Source organism: Rattus norvegicus, chromosome 8, assembly GCF_036323735.1.
Source record: "Rattus norvegicus strain BN/NHsdMcwi chromosome 8, GRCr8, whole genome shotgun sequence".
Classification (NCBI taxonomy): Eukaryota; Metazoa; Chordata; class Mammalia; order Rodentia; family Muridae; genus Rattus; species Rattus norvegicus.
Genome location: NC_086026.1, coordinates 62,452,113 through 62,464,331, shown reverse-complemented (window position 1 = coordinate 62,464,331; position 12,219 = coordinate 62,452,113). Strand labels below are relative to the sequence as shown.

At 39.1% G+C, this 12,219-nt stretch overlaps 1 protein-coding gene and 1 pseudogene across 1 annotated transcript in view; one reads left to right on the top strand and one right to left on the bottom strand.

Annotated features, from left to right (window-relative positions):
* The window catches only part of Ddx10 (DEAD-box helicase 10), a 154,710-nt gene that overhangs the window by 75,254 nt on the left and 67,237 nt on the right, over positions 1 to 12,219 (top strand). The window lies entirely within an intron of this gene.
* Anapc15-ps1 (anaphase promoting complex subunit 15, pseudogene 1) lies at positions 3,548 to 3,916 on the bottom strand (annotated as a pseudogene).

The following is a 12,219-nucleotide window of genomic DNA, read 5'->3' as shown; positions in this document are numbered from 1 at the left end:
TCATGTAGATTCTGAATTAATGATAAGTTTCTAATAAGGGAGAGACACAGACAGAAGACATTGAAAAGAGAATGAAACGAGGCAGTGTGAGTGTGGAGACTGGGAATACTATAAACCAAGGTGTGTGTGGAGCTAACAAAAGATGAAGGAGAGAAGCGAGAGATTCTCCTGTAGCTGTTGGCAGGTAATATGTCCTTCAGAACACTGAGAGAATTTGTGTCTGCTAAAAAGACCTGAAGTTGGTGTGAGTTACGAAGAAGATATAAAGTTAATTGTTTTTCTAGTTTTAATTCTGTCATGAATTTCTTGCTTTGGGTAGTGGATAAGTGCAAAAAACATATTTGATGTTGAAAGTGTAAAATTAATGTGATGTTCCACAGCTTCCAATGCAAATGTCTATTCTAACTGTAGAGATATTCATTGGTTAATCTTGGTATATTACATTTTATTTGTTTTAAAGCTTTTTAAATAATAAACTTAATAAAATTAAATAGAGGTATGAAATATGTGAAATTTCACTATAGAAATCTCAGAAAACAAAACCCATTTTACTGAATAGTTAAGATTTAATGAGGTACATTTTATTATTTATAAGAGTGATTTTAAACTGAACCTGATATTTTTACTATAAGAAGTATGTTTGGAATGCCAAGCAGCTAGAGCTTCCAGGGACTAAGCCACTACCTAAAGACTAAACATGGACTGACCCTGGACTCTGACCTCATAGGTAGCAATGAATATCCTAGTAAGAGCACCAGTGGAAGGGGAAGCCCTGGGTCCTGCTAAGACTGAACCCCCAGTGAACTAGATTGTTGTGGGGAGTGCAGCAATGGGGGGAGGGGGGGAACACCCATAAAGAAGGGGAGGGGGAGGGATTAGGGGGATGTTTGCCCGGAAACCGGGAAAGGGAATAACACTCAAAATGTAAATAAGAAATACTCAAGTTAATAAAGATTTAAAAAAAAAAAAAAGAGAGAGAACACATGATGAAAAAAAAAAGAAGTATGTTTGGTTAGAAAGTGTCTGATGAGTACAGTTAGTTGTAAAACTTGTCATTTCTTCCAGTATACCAGCAGTTTTATTTACTGTTGCTTAAAAAAAAAAAACCCTGAAAATATCAATGTGGTAAAATAGCAGTATTATTCTCAGTATGATTTTGAACTTGCAGACCTGTGAATACTATCTTGAAAGGGTTTTTGGGTGGGATCAGGGGGCTGTGGATCACATTTTGAGAACCAGTGGCTCAGATGACAAGACCTAGTTATAAAATTAAGATAGAACTCTTAGTCTCTGTGTTGGGGTACCCCTCATATTAAATATTGTTACTTTTCAATGCCAACCAGTATAATATAGCAAAATCCCTGATGTGATTTCAGTACACGCTGAATTACTTACAACTGGTTAGTGGTACGAACCTTATGATACTTGGATAAACGAGTAGGTATGATTGATCTCTAACACTCTAGCATTTGTGTGAGATGATGCTGTTACTGTTGTCATCGTTGTTGTCGTCGTCGTCATCATCATCATTATATTTTTGCTTATAAGTGCTAAAAGTTTAGCTCAACCCTAATCTTCTCTGTACATTAAAGATTATGTGAGTCGTTTTGAAAAGACTTAGCAAACATAGGAATTCTAAACTTTGTAATGTTTAAGAAAACATTCTTGGGCTGGAGAGATGACTAAGTGGTTAAAAGCACATAATGCTCTTCCAGAGAACTGGGTTCAGTTCTTAGCACCCTTGTCAGGCAGATCACAATCACCTGCTCCAGGGGAATTTAACCTCTGCAAGCATGCACACACACAGTAATAATAAAGAAATAACTAAAAGGTTTTATAATGTGTCGTTATGTTGAGAAGGGAAACCCAACCCTGGAACTTAATACCAGGCAGAAGAGAATACAAAAAGAAGGTATTTGACAAGATAGAAAGTATTGATGCTCAGTTAATGTAGAAGTCAGGGTTGTGGAAAGTTTGGAGGTGTCTAAGGCTGCATACCTGAAAATTTAGTGGATGAACAGTATATGTGCTCTCATTTGTCACAAAAAAGCCAAACTGTTAAGTTAGTAAAACCACTGCTGTGTAAGCAGTTATGGAAAGTACTCAAAACAGTTATTCACTCTTATCCATGTTTTTAATTTCTGTAGTTTTCAGATACCTTTGGTCAACCAAGAGCCATTGGAAATTTCTAAACTAAATAAATTATGCATTTAATTAGCTTTTACTGTAACATGTGATTAGTCACTTTTTTATTTATTCAACTTTACTTTTATTGCGTCAAATTTATAAATTAAATTTCATAACAGTTATGTGTATGGTATATATGAAAAATTTCAGGCTCAATATTGCCAATGGCTTTAGGCATCCATTGGGGGAGGGGGTCTATTTAGGAGTGTTTTCTTTAAGGAATGGTAAAACCACTAACAGTAACTTCTCCGGCCTCATCTCCCTGTGCTTGGAACTGTTTGATAATTAGTAGGGAAGACTTTGTTTTTGTTGTTTTTAGTAAGAGGTGTAGAGTTAGTCCATGCTATATTCTGATGTGAGTAGACTTTGTCTTGGCTTGTTTTACCTTGAGATGAGAATTGTTTATATGTTGGTTTATGAGTAGGTGGATCATATGAGTATTGTTCTGTGCAGGTACTTTCCCCACTGCTGAGTTATTTTTGTTAATCACACTTAATACAACATGCTTAAACCTAAAACCAGGTATCCCAGTTAGGGTTTCTGTTGCTATGAAGAGACATCATGGCCATGATAACTTTATAACTCTTATAAAGGAAAACATTTAATTGGGGTTAGTTTATAGTTCAGAGGTTTAGTTCATTGTCATCATGCAGGCATGCATGGCAGCATGCAGGCGACACGGTGCTGGAGAGTAGCTGAGAGTTCTCCATCTAGATCAACAGAAATAGGAAGAGACAAGGAGATACTGGACCTGGCTTGAACATCTAAAACCTCAGAGCCCACCCCCAGTGACACACTTCCTCCAGCAAGGCTAAACCTACCTCAGCGAAGCCACACCTCCTGATAGTGCCACTCCCTATGAGTCTATGAGGGGCATTTTCGTTCAACCACCACACCAGGTTACAACAGAGAGCATTGTTTTATATTTTGTTCTCTCTCAAAACATATTATTCCTTTAGTGTTTGTTATACTGTGTTCTGCTTCCCTGAACATGAAAATTTTGTGTTTTTAAAAATAGCTTGTATTTTGGAAAACTCAAAGATTTTATTTTATTTTATTTTACTTTGGGAAAGAATCAGTCCTGTGTCTTTAGTGAAGAGGCTTAGAAAGGGACCACACCTGCAACCAAGGAGTGAGGAACCAGCCGGGAGAGTGGGATGGGTTCAGGCATTCAGAGAAGACTGATGGCCTGGAAGGGCCCAAGGAGACCTTGTCCTGGCAGCAGCTGGGAAAGTGCCTAAGGAAAAGCTTTAGGCACTACAGCCACAAGCTGGTTCAGCAGACTGAGGGACTGAGGCTGTGGATGCAAAATAGGTTGGGGTGGTCTGGAATCAATCTGAGGCCACCTTGGCTGGTCTGCCTAGATCATCCACTGGTCCTGATCCGTTCATTGTCCTCCACGTCCACCTCACTCACTTCTCCATCATCAGGTAACTCACTATAGTCGTTCATCTCCTCCATGTCCTGCACATCCTCATCATCTTCTGAATCCTCTTCACTGTCCTCCTCATCTTCATAGTGCTCTGAGGCAGGCTTACCATAGCTTCCAGGTTGTTGTCTTTGTCTGCCATGCTTTGAAGCCAGGCCTGATGCTGCTGCTTCTACACACACAGGAGCACAGGATCTCCACACCAGGTCAATCCAGATTAAACCACGGTGTCTCAGTTACATGAGGGAAGAGTGAAGGGAACAAAGTAGACATGACTCCTACGCTCAGTTTGAGCCCTGGCTCCACCACTTACTAGCTGTTTGACTTTGACCAATACACTTAACCTCTCTGGGCCTCAGTTTCCCCATCGTGCCAAGAGCCGGCAGGCAGCAGTGACCTGGAAGCACTTCCCCAGCAGAAAGATTGTAAATATGCTGTTTCATACTTCTCCTGGGTACGCTCTGAGGCTGGATTTGGGTTATCAGTCCCTTTCCTCTCCACGGGACATGGCATACAGCCTCCTCTTCATCATCATCTCTTATGCTGATTGGCATCTCACTTGGTGGAGTTAGAGGAGACTTATGTGACTGAATGGTCTGTAGGATATAGACCTTTGGTAGTTAACACTTTTTTGGTCAGTCTGCTCTCCCTGTCCCCATAAATAGCAAGTGGCTTTGAATGATAGAGAACATGGTGAAACCTTTAAAAACCTGTTTAGAATCGCACACACTGGCTCATTTAAATAGTTGGTGTTACCAAGTACAGAAACATTTGAAAGAAGCTGTATAAATGTCTTTAGGTCATTAAAAGTATAAATATTGTAACTATGATAATTTGTTACATCAAAGTAAATGGAAATGAAAGTTACTTATCTTAAATTTCTTTTTACTCTAAATACTGACTTTTGAATATGAAAGATTATGTTGACAAATTTACGTAGACTTTGAATTTTACAGTAAGTATAGTATAGTTTTGTTGCGGTAAAAAAGAGAAAAAAATGGTGTGACCCTTCTTGTGTGTACCGCTCCGCCCTTTTCTCCATGGCACTAACTCTGCCCCGGGCAGTAGCGCCATAGGAACTAGTGTTAATTTATCCCAGTGGCTTTCCTCTGGCCCCCATGGTACCCGGCAGTCCACGAGCCATTTCATCAGGGCTCCTTGCCACACTGCTTTGCTTTCACTCACAGTTTCCTTGCCTGGTTGTTACCACACCAGGGATAGACATCCCAATTCCGTGGTGGGCTTGGTGCATCCCACCACTGCATCTTCTCTTGACTTGAGTTACTAACTGAGTAGTTAACTGAAGTCACCACATGAAAGAACACACCACATAATAGCCTCTGATCCAATTGATAAGGTATAATTTGCCCATCTAGACAGCACAAAATTCTGTACACATCCATCCCTTAAAAATATTCTTAATAACCTGTATTTATGCATAGAGAAAAATCTTTTTTTTATTGGATAATTTTATTTACGTTTTAAATGTTATTCCCTTTTCCGTTTTCCCATTCATAAGCCTCCTATACCATCCCTCCTCCCCATTCTTCTGTGAGGGTGTTCCCTCTCCCAGCAATCCCCCCTCTTCCTGCTCTGACATTCCCCTACACAGTGGGGGTCTAGCCTTGGCAGGACCAAGGGCCTCCCATTGGTGGCCAACATGGTCATCCTCTGCTACATATGCAGCTGGAGCCCACTACTCTTTGGGTAGTGGTTTAGTCACTGGAACTCTGGTTGGTTAGCATTGTTGTTTTTATGGGGTTGCAAGCCCCTTCAGCTCCTTCAATCCTTTCTGTAACTCCTCTGTTCTCAGTTCAGTGGTTGGCTGCGAGCATCCACTTCTGTATTTGTCATGCTCTGGCTGTGCCTCTCAGGAGACAGCTATATCAGGCTCCTGTCAGCATGCACCTCTTGGCTTCATCAATATTGTCTAGTTTTGGTGGCTGTATATATATGGGCTGGATCTCCAGGTGGGGCAGGCTCTGAATGACCATTCCTTCTGTCTCTGCTCCAAACTTTGTCTTCATATCTCCTTTTATGAATGTTTTTGTTCCCCCTTTTAAGAAGGACTGAAGCATCTGCACTTTGGTCATCCTTCTTCTTGAGCTTCATGTGGTCTGTAGATTGTATCTTGGGTAATTCGAGCTTTGGGCTAATATCCACTTATCAGTGAGTACATACCATGTGTGGGTTTTTTTTTTTTTTTTTTTTTTTTTTTTTTGTGATTGGGTTGCCTCACTCAGGATGATGCTTTCTAGGTCCATCCATTTGCCTATGAATTTCATAAAGTCATTGTTTTTGATAGCTGGAGTGGTATAGCTGGGTCCTCAGGTAGACTATGTCCAATTTTCTGAGGAACCTCCAGACTGATTTCCAGAGTGGTTTTACCAGCTTGCAGTCCCACCAACAATGGAGGAGTGTTCCTCTTTCTCCACATCCTCGCCAGCATCTGTTGTCACCTGAATTTTTGATCTTAGCCATTCTCACTGGTGTGAGGTGGAATCTCAGGGTTGTTTTAATTTGCATTTCCCTGATGACTGAGGATGTTGAACATTTCTTTAAGTGCTTCTCGGACATTTGATATTTGTTCTTTCAGTTCTCTTCCTTAACCATATGGATCTTGGGGACTAAACTTAAGTTTTCAGGCTTTGTGGCAAGCACCTTTCCATTCTGAACTATCTTGCTTTCCTTTTATTCCTGTTTACTGCTCATTTGTATTTTATTATGTGAATATACATCATTTATTCATTTCTAGTTGAACATTTGAGTTTTAATTTTTTGGCTAGTTGTTTGGCCTATTTTTGGGAACCAATGGGGTACTAATAGAAGACCAAAGCAACAAGCCCACCTGTGTCTAGCTTGGTGAGACAGTGGGCCTATTGGCTTTACTTAGGAACCGCCTGTAACTTCAAGGCATTCATCACAGTATGGGTAATGCCTACTGAGAGCTTCATCCTGAGCTCCCTGCCCAGCTTTAAGGCAGTGCCACTGAAGAGTGTCAGTTCTTCCTTTCTAGCCATTGTTCATTGCTCATATTATCTCAGAGAGGGCCTTGCCAGGCTGTAAACTTCTGAGCTTCTTCAGTTGCTGCACTTGCTTTGTGGAGTGTCAATTGAAGACAGTATCCTTCCACCACCTCTAATGAGATCTCAGGAGTCTGTTCGGAGTTGTGCGTACCCCATTATGTGGAACTATGTGGGTCCTCATTGGCTGAATGTGTGCATGTAAATGAGATATAAAGTGAGGGGACGCCTGTTAAAATGGGGGAAGATGGGAAGAAAACTGAGTGCTTCCAGTATGTTCCTGATTAGGTAGAGTTTGAGAGTTTACTTCATTTACAGTGGTATGGAAGCCAGACACTTAGGTGTCAAAAGATGTCTCAGGAGAGTTTGGGTTGCCTTTGCCTTAGCATCCAGAGTTGATGTCATGATGGATGTCTGTCTGTATGTCTGTCTTCTGCTGTTGGCAAGGCCTGTTCCAGTAGAGAATGGTCTGTGGATCCATCGATCTTCACTTACAGTGGAAGGCTGCTCCCTATTCCTCTCCCCCACTGTCACTGGGTTCTGGGCCTATTATGCCAATTCTCATCCAACCTTTCTCCCCTAAATCCCATTCGGTACCCAGCTGTCGTTTTACTGACAGCTGGGACCAGCCAGGCTCTATTCTGGCAGTGGGTTGGCAGTTTCAGGCTCCTGGCTCAATCTCTGCTTTTATAGCTTGAGCTCCTTGTCACAGTGCTCCAGATCTGAAGTCCTTCCTACCCGTAATAGCATTATCAAACTTTTGAATTATAATGCTGTCCTGTTTGGGTTGTTGTTATTATTATTGTTGTTGTTGTTGTTATTATTATTATTATTATTATTATTGCTACCTTCATTTCTTTTGAGTGTATGTTTGTGTGTTGTATGCCATGGCACAGGTGTGGAAGTCAGAGTCCAGCTTTTGGGAGTTCATTTGCTCCTGCCATGTGGGTTCTGGGCATCCAGCTCAGGCTGGCAGGCTTGGTGGAAAAGTGCCCTTAATATCTCTGTCTTCTCACTGATCCCATTTTGTTTTGGCTCATTCTTTATTTCTTGCAAAGGACTATAGTTAAATTCCTTCCCTCCCTCCCTCCCTCCTTCTTTCTTCTTTCTTTCATCAGCTGTCAAGAGTGCCTTGTTCTTATTTCTCCATGTCAAGTGCAGTTTTACTACTTAACTGACTTCTGCCAATGTTCTTCTTTGGACCCTCCCTCACTCAGCAGGGATTTGAACGAATGGTCTTGATTTCCTGGAGAGTTGTATTAGGATATTATTCTGATGTGTGAGAAAAGTTAATCTAGTACCCTCTCTCCTCATGGATGCTTAAGGAATTTCCTTGGGAAACCTCCAGTGGAGAAATGCTACTCCAAATCTGTATCCTTCTATATTCACTTTCTCCAGTAGAATTGATATCAAGAAAACAGAGACAATGTCTTTTTTATTCTCATATCATAGGACTAAGTACCAAAACTGATTCAGAGTTGATGTTCAATAAATACTAGTGGGGATATGGATATTGATCACTTAATGTGCATAGTTCAGCTTTATTTTTACAGTTTAGTTATAGCTCTGTTGTTTATTTTTCATTTAAAGCCTTTTGTTTTGTATTTCTGTTCTGTATCAAAGTGAGCACCTGAATATTTGCAATATTGTTCTTTACTTGGCTGTGTTCCTTTGACATTGTTCTTCTTTCTTGTAATTTATATGTGTGCTTTGTCTGCCTCGCTAGAGCTAATATAGTTAGTGACTACCTAATGATGCGTGTATTTGGAACAGCTAGTGCTAGACTTACAGTAAATTAAATTCTTGTTAATTAATGGACAGTCACAGGGATGCATGAGATGGTACCTTTGCCTAATTTTGTTAGACAACATATGTTTCAGCTATCTACTTGAATGTTGCTTTTGTAGTATTTATGGTTATTTATTCTGATTTTGTCTGTTGGTCGTTTTTATTATTTATTATTATACTCTTCAACATTTGATGTATTAATTAGTTTTTTCTTAGAAAAGCGATAAAGGAATTGCTACCTTTCTTTTCACATCCCTGTCTGTCAGGTGTGTAGAAATGGAAATGCGCAGTGGTTGTTATTTGAAGTTGATATGCCAGTCTGTGAGGTGTTTGCTGAAGTTCATGAAAAGTAATCTTTTGATTTGGTACACAGTTGTTCTCAAGTGGAGTTCCCATATTGTCAGACTGAGGAATATGATGATGGTGCATGCTGTCTGCAGAGGGAATGCCCCGTAGTTCCTACGAGTCTGCACCAGGCTGTCATAATAGGTGTTTTGAATGCCAGAGGATGATTGAATTTGTTTTAGACCACTAAATGTTTTAGACCACAGTTTTCTAACAACATTAGGCCTCAAAGAATTACCTTTACTCTGTTTCTTGTTTGTCCTGTCAAAGGCAATGACATTGTTGTTTTGTAAACTGCCATGAATCACCAAGTAGATTTGTAGTATGTTGGCTTGTCTTTTTCTCTGTTTTAAAGCTCGGTGTTAGATGAATGTTACAGAAATGTTTTCAAAGTGTTTCATCTTATGAAATTGTTGTTTCAAGATTGCAAAAAGTTTCTTAAAGGTTAGATGCTAGACCACCTGTGGATCCTGAATGTATATTAAATTGTATTATATTATTATACCATATCTTATTATATTTATCATTACAACAGAGTTTCCTCATCTCTTATATGTTGAATATTCCACCCTATTGTGAAATTCTCATAAGAATAGAAATGGAAGTGTTTATAGCTTATGTGGTACAAAAGTGTAAAGTTGCCAGTTTGTGTTTGACATGACATTATTAGATCAGCTTCCATGGCAACATCCTCTAATCTTCTTTTCAACTCTTTATGATGCGTTCAGTTCCCTCAAGCAGGAGGCCAGTCCCCTTTTATAAGATGACTTTTGAAGTTTCTTTTGATATCTTTGTGTATGCATGACTCTTGATACCATGTTAAATCAAAACCACAAAACTAATGGACGGTTGAGTGAGAATTAGATCAGGTGTATTTTACTCTTCAGCCTGTGATGTTGAACACACATTCTGTCACCTCTCTTACCACAATTAGTAGAATCGACACACTGGGAATGTCACTATTTAGAGAAAGCGACTACTAATTAAAGGTAGCTCTAGGAACCTTTAATAAGAAAAGACATGAATAGAATTGCTAATGTGACATAGTTTCAGGACATTTATTTATAGTCAGGAAAGCAGAATTTGCCTTCATCCCTCTGGTGTGTGTTTGATAGGCTGTGCTGCATCCCACCAAAATTTAGAGTCACAGAAATATAGGTCTAGAGATTTTTAACAGTCAAGTAGTAATGTGTTTATATAAATCCACTAAATCTAACCATATCATACTGATAACTTTTAAGTTTGGCTATAATTTTCCTCCACTTCATAGCCTTTTATTTCATAATAATAATTTTTTCTTTAAAGCAGCCTTTTATTAGTATACAAATAAATAACCAAATAAAGATGATTCATTTGGTTTCTTTTTGTTTTTTCAAATTCTATGATTTTGATTGATTTATTCACAATTTATTTCTGTTCAGGGCATGGCATTTCTTTTGAAACTGGTTCTGATGCATTTCTACTAAGTTGCTTTCCTTTAGTAATCTTCTCAAATTTTAGTCTTGATGGGATTTCATTTTCCTCCTCTCCTTGACTGAAACGAAAAGTTTCATGACTCCATTTACATTAAGTAGAAAGATGCATATGTATATATTTGGAAATTTGCTCTCTTTAGTAAAAATCTACTCCATCTGTTAACATAGTTTTTGAATGGCAAAGTATAATTGGATGACAGATGCCTCTTGAATTCATCTTTTTAAGTTTGACCAAAACCAATTTTGTATGTGCAAGGCATATTCAATTGTTATTAGTCCTTTAGCTTAAATATAAATACAGCTTTGAAATATTTTCACTCAAAACAACCTGTTAGGATCATACTTCAACCTGTTATTATAATACAGCTTAGCAGACAGCAAAGCGCTGTTCCCAGAATAGCCATCAGTGTTGGAGTTATTTTGTGGACTCAATATTAAGAGAGCTGTTCCCTTTGAGCATCTTCTCCAATGTTTACTTCTCTTTCCTCTTTACTTTGTTTTTCTAATACTTTTTTTTTAATTGCTTGCCAGTGGTCTTTTCCCAATTTGTTAGATTTAATTCAGTATGGAAAGGCATCTGATAACTTTGTCGTTCAGGGTTTGTCTTGCACCTTCAAGAATCTTTAATCACTGTTGCTTTTACATCTCAAAGGCACATACTATATAGGTCTTCTTGAGTTCACATGAAAATAGACAATATAGTTTTATGTTTGCGCGCGCGTGTGTGTGTGTGTGTGTGTGTGTGTGTGTGTGTGTGTGTGTGTGTGTGTGTAGACCAGAGTCTTCCTCTATCACTCCCTTCTTGATTTTTGAGACAGGGACTCTTACCAAACTTATTGCTCACCGATTCTAGTAAACTAATCTTATCAGCTTCCTCAGTGCTGTACTACAGACCCACAGTGGCTTAAGAATGTCTTTTATTTAGTCTTTGACAGTTTCATACATGTGTACAATACGTCTTGATCTTATCTATTACCAACAATCCCTGGAGTCTCTGCAACACCTTCTTCCCACCTTCATATCCTTTACTTTTTCCCTCTTCAAATCTATTGGATCCAATTAGTGCTGCCTATTGGAATGTTGAGTGTCCCTGCTAGCTTGGTCCCGTGTAGCTTACTATAGCTGCAGTGAATTTACGGATGCAGATGCCCTGTCATATCTTCAAAAGACAGCATTTCACGGCATCCTTACCATCCTATAGTATTCTTTCCACTGTCCTTCTGTGATATTCCTTGAGCCTTGAGGTGGTGGTGGTATACAAGTTTCATGTAGGGCTAAGCACTCAAGACTCACATGTTTTCAACACCTTGAGCAGTTAAGACTCTGTTTTATCTGCTGCTTCCTGTAGAGAGAAGTTTCACTGGCCAAGATTAAGTGCAACACTTATTGATGGGTATAAACATAGATGTCTAGGAAGTAGTTTGATAGCCTGTCAATTTAGAAAGCCCACAGTAGTAAGTTTCTCTATAGTGCCTGTGACCTCTTATGACCAATGCTTTGCCCCCCACCCCCGACCCCCAAACAAGGATACTGGGGATCTGAATTAAGATCCTTGGCACTTTACTGACTGAGCTATCTCCTAGCTCCCTCGTTAAAAAGTTACGAGCAAATTTCATAGTAAATCATACAAAGTAGTCTTTAGTAAGGTAAGGAAATCTGGGCAATAGAACAAGTGTTCAAGTGTGGAAATAAATATCTTTGTTCATTGTCTTCTGAGCTGGTTCCCTTTCCCAACTTGTGAGAGTTCTGTGAAATCTTATTCCTCTGACTTTTGGGTCCTACATTATAATCCTTTTTAGAACACGACGCTCCTGCTGGGTTTGTTTTGAAGATAGTTTGTGCTGTTACTGTTTGGGTTTGGTTTGGTTTTGTGCTTGATTTTAAGTTTTAGGACTAAGCTTAAATAAGGGCCATAAATATCTGTCCATTATACCATAGTAAACTTTTTTTTTAAAGATTTTTTCCATCTTTA